This window comes from Scyliorhinus torazame, chromosome 7 (assembly GCF_047496885.1).
Source record: "Scyliorhinus torazame isolate Kashiwa2021f chromosome 7, sScyTor2.1, whole genome shotgun sequence".
In the NCBI taxonomy this organism is placed as follows: domain Eukaryota; kingdom Metazoa; phylum Chordata; class Chondrichthyes; order Carcharhiniformes; family Scyliorhinidae; genus Scyliorhinus; species Scyliorhinus torazame.
The window spans coordinates 288,488,559-288,514,320 of record NC_092713.1 but is presented as its reverse complement, the minus strand read 5'-3'; the positions used below and the strand labels follow the sequence as shown (position 1 = coordinate 288,514,320).

General features: G+C 51.6%; 1 protein-coding gene across 2 annotated transcripts in view; it reads left to right on the top strand.

The window, feature by feature from the left end:
- The window catches only part of LOC140427083 (teneurin-2-like), a 3,867,843-nt gene that overhangs the window by 130,252 nt on the left and 3,711,829 nt on the right, over positions 1 to 25,762 (top strand). For both annotated transcript variants that reach the window (XM_072512582.1, XM_072512581.1), the window contains exon 3: positions 17,536 to 17,656. The gene's annotated coding sequence lies outside the window, so the exon portion shown is untranslated. The remainder of the gene's footprint in view (positions 1 to 17,535; positions 17,657 to 25,762) is intronic.

Below are 25,762 nucleotides of genomic sequence, written 5' to 3'. Positions count from 1 at the left end.
TGCTGCAGACACACACACACACACACTGATGGACATGCAGTGGGACCAATCAGCGTACACAATACCGCAGCCAATCACCAGTGAGAGCACACGCACTATAAAGACAGGGGACAGGAGATTTCCCGCTCATTCTAGTAGCAGCCAGCTCGGAGCACAGAGCTCACAGCCTGCAACACAGACATTCACCATGTGCTGAGTGCGTCAACTGGTTAGGACTAGGCAAGGGTCAACAAGGGTTAGGAGTTTTCTATAGGCCCCCCAATAGTAGCAGAGATGTGGAGGAACAGATTGGGAAACAGATTTTGGAAAGGTGCAGAAGTCACAGGGAAGTAGTCATGGGTGACTTTAATTTCCCAAATATTGAGTGGAAACTCTTTAGATCAAATAGTTTGGATGGGGTGGTGTTTGTGCAGTGTGTCCAGGAAGCTTTTCTAACACAGTATATAGATGGTCCGACCAGAGGAGGGGCAATATTGGATTTAGTACTTGGTAATGAACCAGGGCAAGTGATAGATTTGTTAGTGGGGGAGCATTTTGGAGATAGTGACCACAATTCTGTGACTTTCACTTTAGTAATGGAGAGGGATAGGTGCGTGCAACAGGGCAAGGTTTACAATTGGGGGAAGGGTAAATACGATGTTGTCAGACAAGAATTGAAGTGCATAAGTTGGGAAGATCGGCTGTCAGGGAAGGACACAAGTGAAATGTGGAACTTGTTCAAGGAACAGGTACTACGTGTCCTTGATATGTATGTCCCTGTCAGGCAGGGAAGAGATGGTCGAGTGAGGGAACCATGGTTGACAAGAGAGGTTGAATGTCTTGTTAAGAGGAAAAAGGAGACTTATGTAAGGCTGAGGAAACAAGGTTCAGACAGGGCATTGGAGGGATACAAGATAGCCAGGAGGGAACTGAAGAAAGGGATTAGGAGAGCTAAGAGAGGGCATGAACAATCTTTGGCGGGTAGGATCAAGGAAAACCCCAAGGCCTTTTACACATATGTGAGAAATATGAGAATGACTAGAGCGAGGGTAGGTCCGATCAAGGACAGTAGCGGGAGATTGTGTATTGAGTCTGAAGAGATAGGAGAGGTCTTGAACGAGTACTTTTCTTCTGTATTTACAAATGAGAGGGGCGATATCGTTGGAGAGGACAGTGTGAAACAGACTGGTAAGCTCGAGGAAATACTTGTTAGGAAGGAAGATGTGTTGGGCATTTTGAAAAACTTGAGGATAGACAAGTCCCCCGGGCCTGACGGGTTATATCCAAGGATTCTATGGGAAGCAAGAGATGAAATTGCAGAGCCGTTGACAATGATCTTTTCGTCCTCACTGTCAACAGGGGTGGTACCAGGGGATTGGAGAGTGGTGAATGTCATGCCCCTGTTCAAAAAAGGGACTAGGGATAACCCTGGGAATTACAGGCCAGTTAGTCTTACTTCGGTGGTAGGCAAAGTAATGGAAAGGGTACTGAAGGATAGGGTTTCTGAGCATCTGGAAAGACACTGCTTGATTAGGGATAGTCAGCACGGATTTGTGAGGGGTAGGTCTTGCCTTACAAATCTTATTGAATTCTTTGAGGAGGTGACCAAGCATGTGGATGAAGGTAAAGCAGTGGATGTAGTGTACATGGATTTTAGTAAGGCATTTGATAAGGTTCCCCATGGTAGGCTTCTGCAGAAAGTAAGGAGGTATGGGATAGTGGGAAATTTGGCCAGTTGGATAACGAACTGGCTAACCGATAGAAGTCAGAGAGTGGTGGTGGATGGCAAATATTCAGCCTGGATCCCAGTTACCAGTGGCGTACCGCAGGGATCAGTTCTGGGTCCTCTGCTGTTTGTGATTTTCATTAATGACTTGGATGAGGGGGTTGAAGGGTGGGTCAGTAAATTTGCAGACGATACGAAGATTGGTGGAGTTGTGGATAGTAAGGAGGGCTGTTGTCGGCTGCAAAGAGACATAGATAGGATGCAGAGCTGGGCTGAGAAGTGGCAGATGGAGTTTAACCCTGAAAAGTGTGAGGTTGTCCATTTTGGAAGGACAAATATGAATGCAGAATACAGGGTTAACGGTAGAGTTCTTGGCAATGTGGAGGAGCAGAGAGATCTTGGGGTCTATGTTCATACATCTTTGAAAGTTGCCACTCAAGTGGATGGAGCTGTGAAGAAGGCCTATGGTGTGCTCGCGTTCATTAACAGAGGGATTGAATTTAAGAGCCGTGAGGTGATGATGCAGCTGTACAAAACTTTGGTAAGGCCACATTTGGAGTACTGTGTACAGTTCTGGTCACCTCATTTTAGGAAGGATGTGGAAGCTTTCGAAAAGGTGCAAAGAAGATTTACCAGGATGTTACCTGGAATGGAGCGTAGGTCTTACGAGGAAAGGTTGAGGGTGCTAGGCCTTTTCTCATTAGAACGGAGAAGGATGAGGGGCGACTTGATAGAGGTTTATAAGATGATCAGGGGAATAGATAGAGTAGGCAGTCAGAGACTTTTCCCCCGGGTGGAACAAACCATTACAAGGGGACATAAATTTAAGGTGAAAGGTGGAAGATATAGGAGGGATATCAGAAGTAGGTTCTTTACCCAGAGAGTAGTGGGGGCATGGAATGCACTGCCTGTGGAAGTAGTTGAGTCGGAAACATTAGGGACCTTCAAGCAGCTATTGGATAGGTACATGGATGACGGTAAAATGATATAGTGTAGATTTATTTGTTCTTAAGGGCAGCACGGTAGCATTGTGGATAGCACAATTGCTTCACAGCTCCAGGGTCCCAAGTTCGATTCCGGCTTGGGTCACTGTCTGTGCGGAGTCTGCAAGTCCTCCCCGTGTCTGCGTGGGTTTCCTCCGGGTGCTCCAGTTTCCTCCCACAGTCCAAAGATGTGCAGGTTAGGTGGATTGGCCATGATAAATTGCCCTTAGTGTCCAAAATTGCCCTTCATGTTGGGTGGAGGTGTTGAGTTTGGGTAGGGTGCTCTTTCCAAGAGCTTGTGCGGACTCAGGGGGCCGAATGTCCTCCTTCTGCACTGTAAATTCAATGATAATCTATGATTAATCTAGGACAAAGGTTAGGCACAACATCGTGGGCCGAAGGGCCTGTTCTGTGCTGTATTTTCTATGTTCTATGTTCTATGTATGTAACAGTTAAAGCTGGTATTGCATTTACCCACAGTTCAAGTATGTTAATATAGTTAACCTTATAATAAAATAGAGTTGCACCACTTCCAGTGTTGGTGACCTGTTTGTGATCCAGAACACCCAACACATCATGGTACAAGGAGTGGTTGCATACTAGCACTTCTGAGACCCACCTGCAACTAATCAGCATTCCGGCATCCTGAAGTATGGAGAACATCAACCCGCCGCCGCCACTCCGCATCGCCGGCAATCTCCTGTTCCAGCAGTGCTTGCAGGGTAAGGACGAGCCTTTCCAATCCTTTTCAACACACCTCCGCATCCTTGCGCAGTCCTGCGGCTATGGGCCCACCTCCGACTCCATGATACGCGACCAGATCGTATTTGGTGTTCTGTTGGACCCCCTGCATCAGCAGCTCCTCAAAATTAAGCAACTCACCCTAGCGACTGCCATCGAGACCTGTGTCCTGCATGAAAATGCCACCAGCCGGTACTCCCACATACAGGCGGCTGAAACGGCGCGGCAAGGTCCCAACGAGGCGGAACGGGTCCAAACAATTGAACACTTCCAAGGCTGCAGCCTGGATGAGGGCGGCCATTTTGCGCGCTTTTCACAGCCTCCCGCGCTTGTACGCGCCAAACGAGGGGACGGTGACGTGGAGGAAACTGATGCGCATGCGCGGTGGTGCAACGCGCATACTGATGTCACGACGTGCGGCAACTGTGGATCCGCCCATTTAAAGCGGCAATGTCCTGCAAAATCGCGACAATGCCTACGATGTGGCAGACTTGGCCACTATGCTGCCTGCTGTCGAGCAGCTCAGTCTGCCAATTCGCATCACATCATCCAGCCTCGCAGGAACGTTCGGGCAATTCAACCCATGTTCACCGAGTCCGATTCCGACTTCCCGCAGATCAATGACACCAAGGACCCGAGGGAGCCTCGTCGAGTCGCTGTTATAACAAAGAACAGGCTGTCCCCGAATCAAAACCACCAGCCGCTGTCAGTGCACAGTATTGATCCAGACGACGAGTGGTGTGCCACCCTGACGGTCAACCGATCCCAGATACGATTCCGCCTGGACATTAGTGCTTCTGCTAATCTCCTAGCGTGGTCAGCCTTTCAGACCCTTGGGGTTAAACAAACCATTCTTCCGTCGACCTGCCAACTAGTGGACTACAACAGCAACGTCATTCCTGCTACCGGTTCATGCCAACTCGAAGTGACGCACAACTCGCGAAAAGCCATCCTTCCCTTCGAGATCGTGGGCTCCTTGAAGAACTCTCTGCTAGGCGCACAGGCGTGCAAACTCCTAAACCTCGTTCAACGAGTACACTCTCTCTCTCCAGATGACACGCCTGCCTTCCAGGACGCGGACTTCAGGGCGCGACTCAATGCCATCATCGACTGGCACAGCGACGTTTTCGAAGGCATGGGCACGCTTCCATACACTTACAAAATCCTGCTCTAACAAGACGCCACGCCTGTGGTTCATGCACCTCGCAGAGTCCCAGTACCCCTCAAGGACCGCCTCAAGCAGCAGCTGTAAGACCTCCAGAACCAAGGAGTGCTCTCCAGAGTGACGGAACCAACCGACTGGGTCAGGTCCATGGTGTGCGTAAAGAAGCCTTCCAGCGAGCTCCGGATCTGCATTGACCCAAAGGATCTGAATCACAACATAATGAGGGAGCATTACCCTATCCCCAAGCGCGAGGAGATCATGTACGAGACGGCTCGGGCCAACATCTTCACCAAATTTGACGCCTCGAAAGGATTCTGGCAAATTCAACTAGATAGGTCCAGCAGAGAGCTGTGTACCTTTAATACCCCGTTTGACAGATAATACAACAACAGGATGCCGTTTGGGATTATATCGGCATCAGAAGTATTCCACCGGATCATGGAGCAAATGATGGAGGGCATTGGGGGTGTGCGCGTCTATGTTGACGACATCATCATTTGGTCCACCACCCCGCAGGAGCATATCAGTTGCCTGCAGCACGTTTTCAAGTGAATACGGGACCAAGGCCTTCGCCTCAACAGAGCCAAATGTTCCTTCGGCCAGATGGAACTCAAGTTCCGAGGGGACTACATCCCCCGGTTGGGTGTGCGCCCGGATGTGGACAAGGTGGCAGCCATCACGGCCATGCAGAAGCCAGCGGATAAGAATGCGGTCCTCCGATTTTTGGGCATGGTCAACTTCCTGGGGAAGTTCATCCCCGACTGCGCCTCCGATACCACAGCTCTCCGGAACCTGGGGCGTCATTCTCCGACCCCCCCAGCGGGTCGGAGAATGGCCGTTGGCCGCCGTGAATCCCGCCCCCGCCGGTTGCCGAAGTCTCCGAAGGGAGAAAAGTCGGCGGGGCGTTAATGGCGCCGCAGACGTCGGAGAATGGCACGGGTGTGCGCAAGACAGACGATTTTGGGCCTGCCGATATTCTCCCGTCCGGATGGGCCGAAGTCCCGTCGACGTGATGACGGGTCACGTCGACGTAAATCAAACCTCCTTTTAATCGGCGTCAACCTGTGCTCCAGGTTCACGCCGACCAGCGTGGAGGTGAGTGACGGCCTAGGGGGTTGGCCGCTGGGCAGGCGATGGCGTGGCCGCAGTCTGAATGTGTGGGGAGAGGTGTGTCTAGGGTTGTGTGTGTGTGTGTGCGGCGGGGGGGGTGGTTAGAGTGGGCTGGGCTCCGGGGGAGTGCCGGGAGGGGGGTCAGTGCTGGGGAGGAGGATGGGGGGTCCTTGCCGGGGAGGGGGATGGGGGGGGGGGTTCCGTGCCGGGGAGGAGGATGGGGGGCCCGTGCCGGGGAGGAGGATGGGGTCCGTGCCGGGGAGGAGGAAGGGGGTCCGTGCCAGGGAGGAGGATGGGGGGTCCATGCCGGGGAGGGGGATGGGGGGCCCGTGCCGGGGAGGGGGATGGGGGGGGGGTCCGTGCCGGGGAAGAGGATGGGGGGCCCATGCTGGGGAGGGGGATGGGGGGTGGGTCCGTGCCGGGAAGGAGGATGGGGTGCCGGGGAGGGGGATTGGGGGGGGGGGGGGTCCGTGCCTGGGAGGAGGATGGGGGGTCTGTGCGGGGGAGGGGGATGGGGGGCCCGTGCCGGGGAGGAGGATGGGGGGTCCGTGCTGGGGAGGGGGATGGGGGCCCATGCCGGGGAGGGGGATGCGAGGGCAAGTGAGTTGGTCCACCTGGCCAGGTGCCAGCCTCCAACAGTTGGACCCATGCGGCCTATGCCACTTGGCTGGGGGGAGGAGGGGATATGGGCAATGATGACATGTCGTCGTTCCCACCCACCCCCCCCCCCAACCAGGCCGTCATGTTTTCCGATCATCCAGCGATGTTGGCCGCCGTGGCGGCAGCCGCTAATGTCTATGTTGCCCTGGATGAGGAGGAGGAGGAGGAGCGTGCCAGAGAGGCGGCGCAGGCTGCCGCAGAGGGGTAGGCGGCAGCCGCCCAGGCTGGAGGGACACCTGACCGACAGGACGAGGAGGGGGAGGAGGACATTGCGGCCCCACGGCAACGGAGGCACCCGAGGGCGCCCCGTGTGTACCGGCCCGGGCAGTCATACCAGGACCTCACAGACCGGGAATGCAGGAGGAGACTCCGGATGAGGCGTGAAACCGTGGCACACATCTGCCACCTGTCACCGCGTGGCACTGGCGGGGGACACCCTCTCCCCGTGTCCGTCAAGGTTACGGTGGCCCTGAACTTTTATGCAACGGGGTCATTCCAGGCACCGAGTGGGGACCTGTCCGGCATATCGCAGACATCGGTGCATCGGTGCATCGGAGCAGTGACAGATGCCCTATATGCCATGGCGCACCGCTACATCCGCTTCCCTGTGGACCGGGCCAGCCAAGATGCTTCTATGCCGTGGCCGGGTTACCCATGGTCCAGGGCGCGATTGATGGGATGCACATCGCCGTGCGGCCACCTGCAGATAACAGAGCCGTGTTCACCAATAGGAAGGGGACCTATTCGATGAACATACAGGTGGTCTGCGACCACCGCATGATGATCCTGCACGTCTGCGCCCGTTACCCAGGCAGTGTACACGACTCATACGTGTTGTTGCGGTCATCCATCACCGGCATGTACGGGGGACGCCATCCCCAGCTGAGGGGCTGCTTGCTGGCGACAGGGGCTACCCATTGTGATCGTGGCTAATGACGCCTATAAGGAGGCCACGCAATGAGGCGGAGAACCGCTACAATGATGCCCATGTAGTGACAAGGGGTGACAGAGAGGTGCTTTGGCGTGCTGAAGATGCGTTTCAGGTGCCTGGACCTATCTGGGGACGCCCTCCAGTATCGGTCAGATAGGGTCGGCTGCATCATTGTGGTGTGCTGCGTCCTGCACAACATAGCCCAACAGAGGGGCGGTGTGCCGCAGGCAGAGTAGGGCGGAGTGGAGGAGCAGCAGGAAGAGGCGCAGTCCTCCCCAGATGAGGGGGATGGGGGTAATGGTCAGGGCAGACGGGGTAGACACAGGCGGGTGGCTGTCCACCGTTACCGGCTGGCCCAGCAGGCACGGGACAGGCTGATAGCCGCCCACTTCACTGACTAGATGGGCGTGGGAATTGGGTAGTACGGCCACAGACCGCACACCATGGCAACAGCCGACCACCCACACCCCCCACCCATCCACCCACCCAGCACCCTCACCCCCCCTCCCCAACCCCACCCGCATGCACACCACGCCCCCCATTGCCGATCCACCTGCGGCACAATGGCCGGGCTCACACAGTTGCGGGTGGACGCGTGTCTATTGCAGGCCATGGAGGATGATGACAACCCCCCCTGCGATGAGCTCCTGGCTCTACATCGTTGGACTATGTCTGACCCATGGCCACAGTACCACCATCCACCCGGACCATCCCTGCATGCGGCTGTGACACTGCAGCACACGGTCTTGTCCTCTGCCCGGGGGGATGTTGATGGCGGCCCAGGGGGAAGGGGGCAGACTCACCTGGGGCTGAGGTAAGACCACCCGTCACACACACACTTGCGCTCAACGTACATGACACCCCCGCACGCTTTGGACAGAGCACAAAGGCAGCTTCGGTAGGTGTAACATTGACTTTAATAACCAAAGGAGTTCATGCACGTGCCCTAGCCCCTAAAACTCATCTGTGCCCTGCACCCGTGCCAACTTACTCAGTGTCTAATTGTTTGGCCTTACGGGCCCTTTGACTACGTCTACGTGGTTCCCCAGACGGAACAGCAGAACTGGAGGTGGACTCCTGTGATTCCTGCCCTCTGACACGGGATCCCTTTGGCGCGTCTTGGCCTAGATGGGCCAGGCTGCGGCCCGGGCGACTGGGATGGCGAGATGCCAGCCTGTCCTGCCCGTTGCCCACCCGATGCACCTGGGACGGAAGGGGGGGAGTCCGAGGTGTCGCGGTGTTCCGGGACCTCCCCTACAGGGGGACCCGGGACGGACCACACCACCTCCTCCTCCCTCGGGGTGCCCGATGGCCCCGAGGCCTCTACATGGGTGGGGGATGCGAACGGATTGGCCATCCGACGCCCCCCCGACATCTGGCGCTGCCAGTCCTGGAGGCCCGTGCTGGTATCGACAGGGGTCTGCAGGTTTGCAGCCATGGAGCCCAGGGGATTGGCAAACCCTGTCTGTGACTATGCGACGCCGGCTCGCAAATGGCCAATGGCGCCGAATCCCTCAGCGATGGCCTGCTGAGACTGGGCCATGGCCTGCTGAGACTGGGCTATGGCCTGCTGAGACTGGGCCATGGCCTGCAGAGACTGGGCCAAGGCCTGCAGAGACTGGGCCATGGCGTTGAGCGCCTCTGCCATCTGGCGCTGGCACTGGCTCATGGCCTCCTGTGAGAGGGCAGCCATGTCCTGGGCCACAGACGCCGCCTGCACGGAAATCCCCAGGCCTCACAAACCGTTCCCCATGTCTGACACCGTCGCACCCATTGCCTTCACTGCGGACGCCACCCGTGCGGTGTCAGCCTGGGTGGCACGTATGGCCGGCACCACTCCCAGCTCCTGGACGCGGGTGGACTCCTCCACCTGCGACTGCAGCCGCCGCAAGCTGGCCGTCACCCTCTTCGCTCGTCTCCGGGTCGGTGGTTGCATCGGATCTATGGGTGGGTGTGGTAACTCCAGGAACCCGGGATCCATCTGGGCGGCAGATGTTCGCTTGGGCTGGGCTGCCCTCCGACCGCCCGGTCCCTCTGCTGCTCCTACCTCCACCTGCTGTACCAGGACGGCTGTGTTGTGCGCACCAGTGAGTGTACCAGACGCCTCATCACTAAAGTGCCCAACCGAGGTGAGTGTTTCTGCGATGGTGGAGGGTGTTGGTGACAGCAGTGGCGTTGTGTCGTGCTCTTCATCTCACTCTGAGTCCATGGCACTTTGGGGTAGGGGTTCGTCTCCACCCATCCACTCTGTGTCACTATCCGGTATTTCGTCTTCCTGGGTAGTGCTGTCCCGGGTAGGGGTGTCCCGGGTAGGGGTGTCCTGGGTAGGCGTGTCCTGGGTAGTGGTGTCCTGGCTCGGCTGTGACGGGGGCCTGTGGCTGCCCCTCTCGTCACTGAGTGGCACACGCCTGCGCCGTCGCACCCGCACGTGACGGGGGCGTCGTCTCCCTGTTGCTCCAGGTCTCTCCGTCTCCCGTGGTTTCCAAGGGGCATCCTGCGGGCGTCGCATGCTGGAGGGTCCGGGTCTCTCCGTCTCCCATGGTGTGCGAGGGGCATCCTGCGGGCGTCGCATGCCGGAGGGTCCGGGTCTCTCCGTCTCCCGTGGTCTCCGAGGGGCATCCTGCGGGCGGTCTGCATCTGCGGGGATGGGTGCCTGGACGTTTGGTCCTGCGATACACAATGAAGCATGCATGGTTAGACACGCAGGCAGTGATCAGGTGATATGGGGGAGGGGGATATAGGGGAGGGGGGATATGGGGACGGGCTGTCGGCGGCTCACTTGCTAGTACGCCCCCGGCCTCTACATCAGCAACCTCCCGGTCGTCAGGTCCGCCAGCCAGTTCCAGGGCCCTTTCCTCGTGTACGGTCAGTGGCCTCTCATCAGCGGGGCCTCCTCCAGTCCTCACATGCTCCCTGGTGTTGTGTGCGCGTTTCTCCTGTGGGGGGGGGGGGTGGTGGCAGGGGTAAAAGGCAACAGTGTTAGGCAGGTATATGAATGCACGCCATCGGTTGCGCGTGTATTGCAGAGGTTAAGGTTAGGGCTGGATTCACTTGGGGATATGGGGAGGGGGATATGGGGGATATGGGGGAGGGGGGATAATGGGGATATGGGGGAGGGCGGATATGGGAAGGGGGATATGGGGGATATGGGGAGGGGTGATATGGGGGATATGGGGGAGGGGGGATATGGGGGAGGGGGGATATGGGGAGGGTGGATATGGGGGATATGGGGGAGGGGGGTTATAGGGGATATGGGGGAGGGGGGATATGGGGGATATGGGGGAGGGGGGATATGGGGAGGAGGGATATGGGGGAGGAGGGATATGGGGGATATGGGGAGGGGGGATATGGGGGAGGGGGGATATGGGGGATATGGGGGAGGGGGGATATGGGCGATATGGGAGATATGGGGGAGGGTGGATATGGGGGATATGGGGGAGGGGGGATATGGGGGAGGGGGGATATGGGGATATGGGGGAGGGGGATATGGATATCGGGCAGGGGGGGAGGCTCACCCTGCCTGCTCTGACGAGGTTGTTCACCTTCTTGTGGCACTGGGTGCCTGTCCGTGGTGTCAGGGCCTTAGCAGTGACGGCCTCTACCACCTCCCTCCACAGACGCCGGCTGTGGCGTGGGGCAACTCTGCGGCCGTGCCCGGGATACAGGGCCTCCCTCCTCTGCTCCACTGTGTCCAGGAGCGCCTCCACATCCCGTGACTGGAACCTCGGGGCTGAGCGGCGGCCGGCCATCCGGTCGGGTGGGGGGAGCAGCGCGTCGTTATGAGCCGTCACGCCGTGTGGTGTGTATGACGCTGCACGGCGTGAACCACGTGAGCAAGCACGGATCCCGTCACGTCGCTGCTAGCCCATTTCGGGCCGGAGACTTCGCGACGATTTTTGCGGCGTGACGCAAGTCGGATTTGCACCGTTTTTTGCGCCAATCAACAGACTTTGCGACGATAATGGAGAATTTCGCCCCTGGTCAGGAAGACGACAGACTTCCAATGGCTTCCTGCCCACGAGCGCGAATGGGAGGAGCTTAAGACCAAGCTTACCATGGCCCCGGTATTGGCATTTTTTTATCCCACGAAGGAAACAGAAATTTCAACGGATGCCAGCCAATCCGGCATTGGGGCGATGCTCCTGCAACGCAATGAGCCCTCATCATGGGCCCCCGTTGCATATGCGTCACGTACCATGACCCCCACGGAACAGCACTACGCGCGGATCGAAAAGGAGTGCCTGGGCCTGTTGACTGGGGTCGACAAATTTCATGATTACGTGTATGGCCTCCCCCAATTCACTGTCGAGACCGACCATCGCCTGCTGGTCAACATTATACAAAAAGACCTGAATGATATGACCCCTCTCCTCCAGCACATTCTGCTTAAACTCCGGCGGTACGTTTTCCAGCTCCTATACACCCCGGGCAAGGACCTGATCATAGCCGACGCTCTGTCCAGGGCAGTCAACACCCCATGTGATCCAGAGTGGTTCGTCTGCCAGGTTGACGCCAATGTGGCCTTCACGGCCTCCGACCTGCCGGCCACGGATGAACGCCTTATCCACATTCGCCGCAAGACTGCGGCTGACCCCCTACTACAGCGTGTCATGCGCCACATGATGGACGGGTGGCTCAAGGGCCAATGCCCGCAGTTCTACAATATCAGAGACGATCTAGCAGTAGTCGATGGTGTTCTCCTGAAACTGGACCGCATCGTGATCCCACACAGGTGGGATCGTTCGGCCCCACTCTCCACGGGTCTGTCGCCAGCCCAGCTGCTCATGGGTCGCACACTCAGGACCATGGTGCCGTCCATTCACGTCCCTGACCTCGACCACGTTCCGGTCCTTCAGCGGACGCAACAGTCTCGTGCACAACACAAGGCGGCGCATGACGCTCGGGCGACTGATCTCCCTGCTCTGGCGCTGGATGACAACGTCCGCATCCACCTTCTGGAGGGTGGCTGGTCTGCAACTGCTGTGGTTCTTCGGCAGGTGTCTCCCCGCTCGTTCCTGGTTCATCTGCCAGATGGTTCCATTCGCCGCCGCAATCGGTGTGCCCTTCGTCTCGTTCCACACTCGCTACGCGATCCTCCACCGGTGCCGCGCCCTCCTGTTGTCGCCAACCTGGACTATGTGGAGATTCCAAATACTCTGCATCCTCCTCACTCTGCCGTGGCCCAGCCCGTTCCTCAGCCGGTAGCTCCTGACCCACCCTTGAGGCGGTCAACCAGAATTCATCGCCCACCTCAGAGACTTGACTTATGAGTTTTACAATGTTGGACTCTTTGATCTGATCTGTAATCCTGTTTCATCGTTCCAGTAGTTTGTATATAATGTTCATTTCGTTGTTGGTGTGACACCCTATTTCTCTGCACCAGGCACCTTCCCGTGTAAATAGATTAGCCTCATGTACATTGTCATGTACGAACACGTACACACATAGTCAGGTACATTTACTACACGATATTTATTGTCACGCAGGCACATGTTCTTTATATAAAAGGGAGGATGTCATAATATACACCAGTATATTATGGTGCAGACACACACACACACTGTTGGACATGCAGTGGGACCAATCAGCATACACAACACCGCAGCCAATCACCAGTGAGAGCACACTCACTATAAAGACAGGGGACAGGAGACTTCCCGCTCATTCTAGTAGCAGCCAGCTCGGAGCACCGAGCTCGCAGCCTGCAACACAGACATTCACCATGTGCTGAGTGCATCACCTGGTTAGGACTAGGCAAGGGTCAACAGTTAAAGCTGGTATTGCATTTACCCACTGTTCAAGTATGTTAATATAGTTAACCTTATAATAAAATAGAGTTGCACTACTTCCAGTGTTGGTGACCTGTTTGTGATCCAGAACACCCAACACATCAGGAGACAGAGGCAGATGGAAATAAATCATTATTCTGGAAAAGGCAGCTTTGACTTCTTCCTTCAAGTTTGCAACCATTGGCAGAAATTGTTTAGGTAACAACTCCAAGTAATTGTTTGTCCTGGAAATGCATAACTTGTTACTCTGGTTGTCATTAGGAATCCACAGACTAGGAATACCTCACATTCAGGAATAAACCCAGGAACTCTCTGGTCTCTTTTTTCTCAGTTCCTCAGAGCCTGATAACCAGTTTATTGGTTCTCTTTGTCTTTGACTTGATCAGAAATGAAAGTGCACCAGCCACTAGATTGTCTTCAATGTGAGTTGGAAGGATTATTATGGTTATTCTGGTTAAGGCCAGTGCGAAATTTAGGTTGTTGTTGTCAACAACTTTGTGCAAAACTGGTTTTGTTAGCAGCCCTGAATCCTTACATTTCCTCTCAAAGAACACAGAGCAAGATAAATGCTTTTCCAGCATTTTCTGCTTTAGTATGCAACATGTGTAAGTCCCTTTGATCTATCTTTAACATCCAAAAATGTGCAGGTTAGGTGGATTGGCTATGATAAATTACCCTCAATGTCCAAAAAGGTTAGGTGAGGTTACTGGGTAATGGGGATAGGGTGGAGGCGTGGGCTTAAGTAGGGTGCTCTTTCCACGAGCCGATGTAGACTCAATGGGCCGAATGGTCTCCTTCTGCACTGTAAATTCTATGATTCTAACGCATCTCTGTTGAAACCTTCAGTCCCCGAACACAGCAGCCAGTTGTCTCTTAAGCCATTCCAGCTTTTCATCCTCCCCTTACTCTACTTGAGAGGACATGGCAAGTGTTATTCACTTCCTGCACCTTCTGCAACACTGACCCGAATTTTACACTCCCCTGAATGAGTTTTTAGGCGAGATGGGTGCAAGGGGGGAACATGAAATAGCATGAATGTGCTTCCTTCTGGATTCTGTCACCTCTCACACTTTTGCACTGAGGGCTTGTAAGGCCTGCCCCTTTGGCCCTTAAGCGGCAATTTATTGACAACTTAGGGCCGTTTTCCACACAGCCTCAATGTTTGGGCTGGGGGGAGGATTTCACGGGTGTGGGTGAAGCCTGAAAGCAATTGGGTTTCGCCCTTGGGTGGGAAATCCAATATAACCTCGGCCTCTCCTCCACTTAAGGTCCGGTGGCCGTTGGACCTCCCTTGCTCCCCACCCTAGCCTGTCCCCTAAAAGCCCCAATCTCCCATTATCCTTCCCCAGGCTTTCCCTATCCTCCCCACCCTGAGACCCTGTAAACTTACCTTTATGTGCTCTCACGGGACGCAAGGTCCCTGAAGTTAGAATTCACAGTGCAGAAGGGGGCCATTCGGCCCATCCAGTCTGCACCAGCTCTCGAACATTCACTTACGTCCACTGCAACTTCAGTCCCGCCTGCAGCTAATTGATGCTCACTCGAGATGGCTGATGGCAGGATGGAAGCCTCACCAGCAGGAATATCCTCTCCGGCGTCTATCGCTTGTACGCTGACGTATCCTCAGATAGCGCATTGTCTTTCATGGATGAACAACAGAAGCAATTGAAAGTTTTAAGAAATGCCTTGTTCCAGGTACAAAGTGACACCCAAATAGCATTTGAATATCCCATTGTTTTCACCAGGAAATCAAAAAAATTAAATTTGAGCTACTTTTGTGTGGAAATCAACCAACAAATTAGAGTCCCTGAAGAACAATTCACAAAATGAAACTTTAAAAACCTCTCAAAACTAACAGATACATCATGCAAAAAATTACCGTTTGAGAGCAAGTTCTGCAACTTCATGGCTAGTCCTCCTCTACACAATCTGCCTCAGTCAGGCAACCACTCTCCATTAATTAATCTGCGGCCAGGCATGGGAAGTAAATTATGGAGGTTAAAAGAATGAAATCCATTGAATGCAGTTAGCATACCTGATAGATGTGTTCGAGACTATAGTATCATTCTTCACCAATATTAATTTACAACTGAGGCTGTCTTTGAGGGTTCCATTGTATTCTTGCTGTCTCCTTAGGGGGGTTGTATTGACTAAAATCATCTCTGCTGTGACATTTGGAAAAGTGAGTCTGTCTTGAGCATCTTCTGTTTTCCATGACACATCAGTATTCTTCATTGATTATGTACGCAGGATTAATTATGCTGTCAATTAACGTATTTACATCTTTAGACATTGCATTGACTTGCTTAGTTTAATATGGTCAGCGCCCGCCTCCGACTGTTCAGCAGTTTGCCTTCCGTAATCACCAGAGGGAGGATGTATTATTTGTGATTGAAATTATAGTGATAAAATTGGATGGGGAAGCAAATTCTCTGGCTTATTAACTGACAAAAAAGCCCAGCAGCAGTGAACTGTCTCAAACTCTTTTTCCTTCTGAGCTTGTTGTCTGACCCATAGAAATGCAATCTCTCCAAGTTAATCGCAAATCTAAATTACAAATGCCAAGTTGTTCAAATTCTGACACGGAAAGGATCAGTTATCAATGTTATAATAGTTCACAATTTGATATTCTAGAAACCAATCTTCAGTCATGCGCCCTTCTGTCATAAGTGGCTTATTTAATTACCAGGAATGTTAGAGGGTGGGATATGCTGCTCCTGGGGCTTGTTCAACATTCAGTAAATCATGGCAATACGTACCTCGACTCCATGTGGTTGCTTTTGTCCCATATTTCTTGAAACCCTCAGTATTGAAAGCTCCAATTGCTGGCTTCAAACATCATGTACCCGGGCACAGTGGGCACGATCTAATGGCCGCAACCGGTAATACTCGTGAGAGGCCTCGTGCGGGATTTACCAGTTCACTATGTCGTGCGTGGTCTAACAGGGTCACGCGAGACGTTGCGATCTGGATCCGCCCTCAATGGGCAGGACCAAAATTTGCATGTTCAACTGAGTAGTAAGCCTCACTTGAATATGCCTATGCCAGATCTACCCAATGCCCGGGATCGAATTCTTCGCCTTGGAGAACCCAGTACTCATCTCCACAAATGTTTACCAGACAGAATGGCACCTCGAGGGACTCCCAGGCGATAGTAGGTCCCTGGTGTGGTGTTCTTTGTGTTTCTTAATTCAGGATGGTTGGGGGCGGCACGTGGTGCAATGGTTAGCACTGGGACTACGGCGCTGAGGACCCGGGTTCGAATCCCGGCCCTGGATCACTGTCCGTGTGGAGTTTGCACATTCTCCCCGTGTCTGTGTGGGTTTCACCCCCACAATCCAAAGATGTGCAGGTTAGGTGGATTGGCCACGCTAAATTACCCCTTAATTAGAAAAAAAAATTATTGGGTACTCTAAATTTTTTTTTTTAAATCAGGATGGTTGGCGTAGTGTTCACAAAGACCATAAAATAGCTTGAACTTAAACAAAGCTATAAATGTATTAATACTATTAATTTGGATTCGACATGTACCCCTAAAGAATACACAGCTGATTATCCACATTTAACTACACTCATCTACAGCTAATCCTAATATGGATATAAACTATGACATGCTCTCACTCACACTATTTGTACTTCTGACTCTCTCTAGCTAACTCCTGTACACACTCCCCCCACAAGGCTTAGCATCACTGCCTTATATACTTGTAACTGTAGCTGCCACTAGTGGCTACTCCAGGCACTTCATTAACCCTTGCACGGCGCCGTGAGGCAGCAGTGCTAACCACTGCACCACCATGTTGCCCCAGTGCCAGGGTACCAACCTGAAATGAAAATCGCTTATTGTCATACGCAGGCTTCAAATGAAGTTACTGTGAAAAGCCCCTAGTCACCACATTCTGGCGCCTGTTCGGGAAGGCTGGTATGGGAATTGAACCCATGCTACTGGCCTGCCTTGGTCTGCTTTAAAAGCAAGCTATTTAGCCCAGTGTGCTAAACCTGTCCAGAGGCTGACCACCCTGGGGTTTCCGATCGCCTGGGTAGATCTGAAGTAGATATATTCAGGTGAGGCTAACTACTCACTTGAGTATGAAAATCTGGGTCCCGCCCATTGTGGGCAGGATCCAGATCATGACGTCTTGCGAGATCCCATTTTATCTCGTGAGACATGGCGAGCTGGATAAATTTCGCCCGACGCCTTTGTTTATTTTCTGTTAAATCTCGCCCAGTATATAAACTCACGCTGATGCCTTGCTTACTGAGTCAGAGAGGCTGTTTTTCCAGAAGTTAACTAAGGCCCAATCTGCTTTCCAGTTTTCTGTAAATGGTGGCATGAGATAACTCAAGCAAGAATAGAAGACCTCTCCAAGTGTTTTGCCAACATTTATTCCTTGATGGACAGCACCAATAAAAAAGCTTAATTAACCATTCATCCATTTTTTTTTTTGCAGAGCCTTGCTGTGCACAAATTGGTTGCTATGTTTGCCTGCAGATCAACAGTCGCCACAGTTCGTAGAGCGCATTATTGGCTGTGAAGCAGGATGCGCAGAATGAGAAAGGTACTTCAGAAATGTATGTATCTCTTCTCTATATATTTTCTCCTATACTGTTTGTCCTGTGTTTGACTTAATCCTTGTGCATAGGGCATTTCTGTGTCAGATATCTAACATCCTAAATTTATCTGCTAATTTCCATTATACAATGGGACGCTATGACTTACAAAAGCAGTGTATATTTTTGGAACAGAAATGATTTGATTTGATAGGCCTGTATAGATTGAATTTCAGTCATGTGCCCCACTTTATCTACTCACCCTTGACCAGTTGTAGATGAAGTGCCTGCAAAAACAAAAGGAGTTAGTATTTAAGGACTAAATACTTGGAGGAAGGAAATTAGTTGTCAGGGTATTTGGGGCCTGGCTGGCATATTGTTTTAGCACGCAATGTCATTCCACCAGCTATGAATCCAACGCTGTCAGATGGAATCGACAGCAGTAACTTTAACCTGGCTCGCTCTTCTGCAAACTATCGGGAATGGGTGAATCCCAACCCCACTTTCGAGTGAAGGCAATGCAGCAAAATATGGGGTCACTTGTAAAACTGCAATTCCACTCAATCTCCTGCGTTGGATCAAAATTACTTCAGAAGTTTCCTCACTCTTAATGCCTGTAAGTGTCCCTAAGTAAAAGGAATTTAGAAGAATACTAACATAGGACCTGAAGAAGTTTACAACATGAAACTGTTCATTATCTGGCATCACTGATAAATTTGTAACATTTGGTCATGATGTTGGCTGCTTAATCCATTAAGCACTTGGCGTTTGAAACTGGGTGATCAAAATAACCTTTCCTTGCCTTGACTTTTTCTTGATTTGTGTTGCAAATTGCATTACGTTGTTGGAAGGCAATGCTTTTCTGAAAGTGGAATGCAGAAATTGTATTGCCGTACATTTTGTAATGGGTTATTCCTGTATTTATCAGGAACTTGATAATACAAATGTTCTCAAGTAAACAATTGGCAACCCCCTTTAAATAGAGTTTAAAAGTAGCTGTAAACTGCTATTACTAAAGTTGTTTTTGTGTAGTGGGTTGAGACTCAGCAGGACATTCAGAATACTCAATAACATGAAGAAGCATGAGAAATGAGAGAGGACTACATTTCTGTGCTGGAGAGATATTGCCAGCTATGAGTTTCCATTTAAAAATAGATAATTTCAGAACTATTGAGCCAGATGGAGTTGGAATGTTCTCATTGCTTTCCTGATGTAAAACCATTGGATTCATTATGTGATTACGGAAATTCCATATTTACCCATATCAATGCCTCAATCTAAAAGAGAAATGATGAACCTCCAGACAATTTTCCAAGCAGGAGTTTAAGAAAGTTCCCTGCATTTGGATATTACCAACTCACTGTCTGTCCAGTAGGTACTGGTTCCATAGCTCTTCAAGTAATGTAAGTGACTTTGTCCCCACTGGTCATTTCAGTGTATACGAAGACGCAGTTAATCTTCTGAAATGTTGAATTTTCATTGAGCAAGCTTAAGATCAAACTGTCGCCAATTTTAATCACAACCTGCTTTGTTGGCAAATGTAGGACTGTTCTTCATCTTTACCTGTAGACATTGAAGTTACTTTCTCAAATTTGACATTGATATGACTGCTGAAGACTTTTCTGACTTGTGTATTTAGCTGCAATATTTCCAATATTTAAATTAAAACTTAAAACATTCCTCACTGTCCTTTGAACTTTGGTTTTACATTATATTTCCCTCCAGTTTCTCCCTATCTTATCACAGCTGAAGTCATAGGGGTGGATTTTAAATCGGGGCAGCATCTCTGAGTGCGGGGGGGGGGGGGGGCTGGAATTGGGACAACACGTGGCAGCCATGGCGGATGTGAGGCCCAGTCCATTTTAATGGCCAAACCTCATTTAAAATTCTCTTTTTTTCTTCTGCTCCCAGCTGGCAGGAATGATGGCCGAATCAATGCGTGAGAGCGGTGGTGGGGTAGGGAACAGAACACTGTTGGAGTCGCAAAGGAGCAGTCCCAGGGGAACACTCCCCTACGTGAACCAGAATGCCGGGCCTTGTGTGTAATAAGCATATGCCAAGGTGAGGCAGTGAGAGAGAAGTTCGGCGCAGTGGAGGTGGGAGCTGGGGAAAAATTCCTGCTCCTCCTGACCCTTGAGGAGTCTACAAAAATAATTGTTTGAAACTTGCCAAAGCTTCTGGCCAATCCATGGATCCCACCAATCTAGGTCTCAAGGTCAATCTGGCACAGGGATCCCAAATGAGGAAGGTAATTGAGCCATCAATGTATTTTTAATGCACATAAAATATTTGACAGTTGGATGAGATGCCCATCGAAAGTGACACCTCAGTCTTGGGCGATCCAATTATATCTATTGTACCAACTGCTCTTCATTTCCCAGATGAAAATCAAAGCAATAACTTGATTCCATTCCCATTTCCATCCAAATGTTTAGGACTTTCCAGCCTGTGATTTTTGTTGCCTGGTGCCTGCTCTTTGATTCTGCGTATCGTGCCAAAGGATTGATTATTATATTGTTTGTCCTGTGTGGTTAGATGCAATGGCATTTAGTTAGATATTGGCTCTGTATTCTGCCTCGAGTGTGCTGTGTGACTGATATACTTGTAATTGATAACGAGACAATCAGGTGTCATTGAATTACCCAAGATTGTTTGCTCATTGATTTATTTATTTTTTAACATAGCCATTGTGCAAGATACCATGCAAATAAAGCAAATGTTACCTTCAATAGGCTTCAAAAAAATATACCCCGACTGCTTGTTTGCCCTCCAAATGACGATCTTCTGTCAAACCATATTTTAGTCCTCAGGCTTCTTCTAACTGACCCTCCTTTAACCTCCCAATTCTCGCATTATTAAATAGCTTTGGTGTTCTACCGAGTTACGTAAATATAAACATTTTTTTTCTCCGGAGGCTGAAAGTCAGCAGCGACCAATGAATTGCTTTTAAGTACAGGCACTAGTCAGATAGAATCATAAAATTATACAACACAGAAGGAGAGTGTTTGGTCCATTGTGCCTGTGTCGGCTCATTGAAGAGCTATTGTATTAATCCCATCCCCTCGCACCTCTCCCACAGCTCTTCAAGCATTTATCAAATTCCCTTTCGAAAGTTATTATTGATTCTGCTACCACCACCCTTTCAGGCAATGTATTCCAAATCATCGTAACTCACGGTGTAAAATAAATCTGCCAATTATGTAAATTAATTTTGTGGCTAATGTTTTTAAATATTGTCGGTACTGCTTCATTCTTTTCAAAATGATTTTGAGTACATCTTACTGAACAGGACAATAGTGGGGCCACTGACTGGGCCAGGGATGTACCCAGTGTATGGGCCAGTATTTTAACCCAGTGTACAGGCCAATGATGGAACCATTGAGATGGCCACTAATAGAATTCACTGGACAGAACAATGATGAGCCCATTGAATGTGCCACTGATGTAAGTCACTGTACAGGCCAGGGTGCCTCAATGGAATTAGCTGGGGGTGGAGAAGAGCTGGGGTTTAAAAGCAGAAGAAAGACATTAATTTAGTGATGTGAATTCGAGGAGCGAGTGCTGCAGACCTTGGGAATTAAATTTTTCCTTCAGGAGTGAAAGACAGGATGAAGGTAGCCAAGGAACAGGGCAATGTCACCTGGAGCTGCAAGTCATGGAAGAAGGCGTAAAATGCCTGCAGTCAAACAGCCCCTTGCTTCTCTGATGACTGATTGCAGGCACTAATCCAGACAGTGAGTGATCGCCAGGAGATACTCTTGCCACCTGATGGCAAGAGGAGACCCCCCACATCTGACCAAGAAGGCATGGACCGAGGCGGCAGCATAAGTCAGCAGCCGGGAGGCTCGTACAAAGGATCTGGACGCAGTGCCAGAAAATGGTAAATAACCTTCTCCACTCTGCGTGGGTGAATAATTAAGCCCTTTTTCTCCTTAACTGAATGTTTGTATAGGCTTGCTTATGGTGAGGCTTGAGGGTGGAAAGCTGCAAGCTGAAGTCGGAGCATCTCCCTGTACCCTAGAAGGTTGCCTGAGATAGACAGGATGGCAGACATATCTGGAAGGGTGAAGTCCTGAAATATGCTGGATTAAAGGGAACAAAGGAGGGGATAGTGTGGAAAAGTTGGGCTAAGTGGAAAATCAACTATAAACTTATGAAATGACAGAGCAGCATGAGGGGACAAATGGCCTATGTTTGCTCCTATTATTTATCTTCAATGTGCAGTTCTGACCAAACTTCCATTCAGTGGTCAAAGCTTGGCTTTAACAGAGGACGGCGCAGCCTTAAAGTTGTCCAGATATGTGATGTGTTCTACTCAGAGATATACCAGAGAGTCAGTTTGTCCGGAGGCCAATAGAAAAGATTTCAAAGACAATCTCAAAGCCTCTGTGAAGGTCTGCTCTACTAAAATCAGGGGGAAACTATGCTTAATTGCACCCCAAATGGCTATCCATCATCAAAAATTGTGTCAAGTTCTTCCAACCACCAGGAGGAGCCCTCAAGAGAGAACGACAAAAGGGATGGAAAGAGGGCAGCTGCTTAAGCCTACCCACCACCAACTCTACCAGTTGACAACCAATGTCCCCATTGTGAACCATCTGTGAACCCACAGCCATCACAGCACCTCACTTAATCCCAGCCATCCACAAAGAAGAATTATCTTCAACACATGGGATTACCGATGACGATGCTGGTGCTTCAGCATAACTGCCTCAGACTTATACTTCACTAGTTTTGAAATATATTCTTATTCTTAACATGTTACCTGGCATCTACCGATCTCTTCTAGCTTCTTCTAGCAAATTCTCACTTTTTATCCAGTGTATAATGTTTGTCTGAGGAAGTGGTGTGAAGCTCGATCAATAACTCCAGAAGCGAGGTTGGAGACAATTGAAGGCTTTATTACACTAGATGTTTCCCCCAGCAGCGCAGGTACAGAAGGCAGCTGCTGGGGAGACACGGGCTCTTATACTCCGCCTTACTGGGCGGAACCAGCAGGCAGGCTTAACCAATGAAAACAGTACCTCCTACACCAATGGTCTCACAGCATTACAGGGTACCGTAATACCTCTCATACCGACTACCACATTCACCCCCTGTTAAAAAAAGAGTCTGGCGGGGGTGGTGGCCTTGCATTACACAGCGGTAGAGGTTAAGGTTATGGAGGTACCCGGTATACATCAGTACAGTGGTTTTGCCTCGTTACATCACAACTATTTACAAAATTTATTTGCAGTTCAGAATGAAGCAATTAGTCAATCGGGAGCCCTGGTCGTCCTCTGCGATCGTCGTAGCTTCGATGGTGAGGCAGGTGGCGGCTCGGGCATCTGTGGCTCCTGGAGCGTGGCTTCGGCTTCTTCGGCAGCTTCATCACCCCTAGATGGGACCGGTGGGAGGGCCGATCCACCTGGGAAGAGGGCGGCTGTGGGGTGCTCTGGTGGGAGGGTGGGTGGGATTGGTGGTGGGGGTGTGTGTGGGGACCCGGTGGCCGCCAGGTCCCGTAGGGAGACGGTATCCTGTCGGCCGTCGGGGTACGCCACGTAGGCGTACTGAGAGTTAGCGTGGAGGAGACGGACCATCTCGACCAATGGGTCCGACTTGTGCGCCCGCACGTGTTTGCGGAGCAGGGTGGGTCCAGGAGCTCGCAGCCCTGTTGGGAGCAAGGTCCCAGAGGAGGACTTCCTAGGGAAGACAAGGAGACGTTCGTGAGGTGTTTGGTTGGTCATGATACACAGCACTGACCGGATGGAGTGGAGGACATCCGGGAGGACCACCTGCCAGCAGGAGACTGGGAGATTCCAGGGCCAGTAGGATGGTCTTCCAGACTGTTCCGTTCTCCCTCTCGACCTGTCCGTTTCCCCGGGGGTTGTAACTGGTCGTCCTGCTCGAAGCAATGCCCTTGCTGAGCAGGAATTGACGCAGTTCGTCACTCATAAAGGAGAACCCCCTATCGCTGTGTATGTAGGCGGGGAAACCGAACAGCGTAAAGATACTGTGGAGGGCTTTTATGATCATGGCTGCGGTCATATCGGGGCAGGGAATGGCAAATGGGAACCGGGAGTACTCGTCAATCACGTTCAGGAAGTACTTGTTGTGGAGGGGAGGGGCCCTTTGAAGTCCATACTGAGACGTTCAAAGGGACGGGAAGCCTTTATCAGGAGCGCTTTCTCTGGCCTGTAGAAGTGCGGCTTGCACTCCGCGCAGATTTGGCAGTCCCTGGTGACTGTCCTGACCTCCTCGATGGAGTAGGGCAGGTTGCGGGTTTTAATGAAATGGAAGAATCGAGTGACCCCCGGGTGGCAGAGGTCCTCGTGGAGGGCTCGGAGGCGGTCCATTTTCACGGGATTGGGCATCAGGAGGCTCGTTTAGCTTCCCGGGACGATATAGGATCTCATAGTTGTAGGTAGAGAGTTCGATCCTCCACCGTAAGATCATGTCGTTCTTTATCTTGCCCCGCTGTGCATTATCGAACAGGAAGGCCACCGACCGTTGGTCAGTGAGGAGAGTGAATCTCCTGCCAGCCAGGTAATGCCTCCAATGCCGCACAGCTTCTACTATGGCCTGGGCCTCCTTTTCAACTGAGAAATGGTGGATTTCTGAAGCTTGGAGGGTGCGTGAGAAGAAGGCCACCGGTCTGCCCGCTTGGTTGAGGGTGGCCACCAGAGCTATGTCGGACGTGTCGCTTTCGACTTGGAAGGGGAGGGACTCGTCGATGGCATGCATCGTGGCCTTTGCGACGTCCGCTTTGATGCGGCTGAAGGCCTGGCGGGCCTCTGTTGACAGGGGAAAAACCGTGGATTGGATTAGCGAGCGGGCCTTGTCCGCATAGTTGTTGACCCACTGGGCATCATTAGAGAAAAATCCCAGGCAGCGTTTCAGGGCCTTGGAGCAGCGAGGGAGGGGGAACTCCATGAGGAGGCGCATGCGTTCAGGGTCTGGGCCTAAAGCTCCATCATGCACTACGTAGCCGAGGATGGCTAGACGGTTGGTGCCGAACACGCATTTCTCCTAGTTACATGTGAGATTAAGGATTTTTGAGGTATGGAGGAATTTTCGGAGGATGGTAGTCGTGGTCCTGCTGGTCGTGGCCGCAGATGGTGACATTATTGAGGTACGGAAACGTGGCCCGCAAACCGTACTGGTCAACCATTCGGTCCATCTCTCGTTGGAAGACCGAGACTCCATTAGTGACACCGAATGGAACCCTTAGGAAGTGGTAGTGCCGCCCATCTGTTTCGAAAGCAGTGTATTTGCGGTCGCTAGGGCGGATGGGGAGTTGGTGGTAGGCGGACTTTAGATCCACCATGGAAAAGACCTTGTAGTGTGCGATACTGTTGACCAGATCGGATATGCGGGGGAGAGGGTACGCGTCAAGCTGCGTATACCTGTTGATGGTCTGGCTATAATCGATGACCAGCCTATGCTTCTCCCCGGTCTTTACAACCACTACTTGAGCTCTCCAGGGACTGTTGCTAGCCTCAATGACACCTTCACTCAGTAATCGCTGGACCTCCGACCTAATAAAGGTCCGGTCCTGGGCACTGTACCGTCTGCTCCTGGTGGCGATGGGTTTGCAATCCGGGGTGAGGTTCGCAAACAGGGAAGGCAGATCGACCTTGAGGGTCACGAGGCTGCAGACAGTGAGGGCGGGTATCGGGCCACTGAATTTAAAGGTTAAGCTTTGGAGGTTGCATTGAAAATCTAACCCTAGGAGTGTGGCAGCGCAGAGGTGGGGAAGGCCGTAAAGCCAGTAATTTTTAAACTCCCTTCTCTGGACCGTGAGGTTCGCTATGCAGAACCCCTTGATCTCCACTGAATGAGACTCGGAGGCCAGGGAGATTTTTTGGTTAACTGTGTGAATGGGGAGGTAACAGCGCCTTACCGTGTTGGGGTGTATGAAGCTCTCTGTGCTCCCAGAGTCGATCAGACAGGATGTTTCATGCCCATTGATGAGCACGGTCGTTGTTGCAATCAAGTGTGTTCGGGGCCGAGGCTAGTCATGGCAGAAGTTGGATGTTCTCTTTGGGCGGTGAGTGGTCATCCGAGTCGGGGTCCTGAGAGTCCAGCCAAGATGGCGGCACCCACTGGTCGCACATGGCTGGGTGTGCACAAGATGGTGGCGCCCAT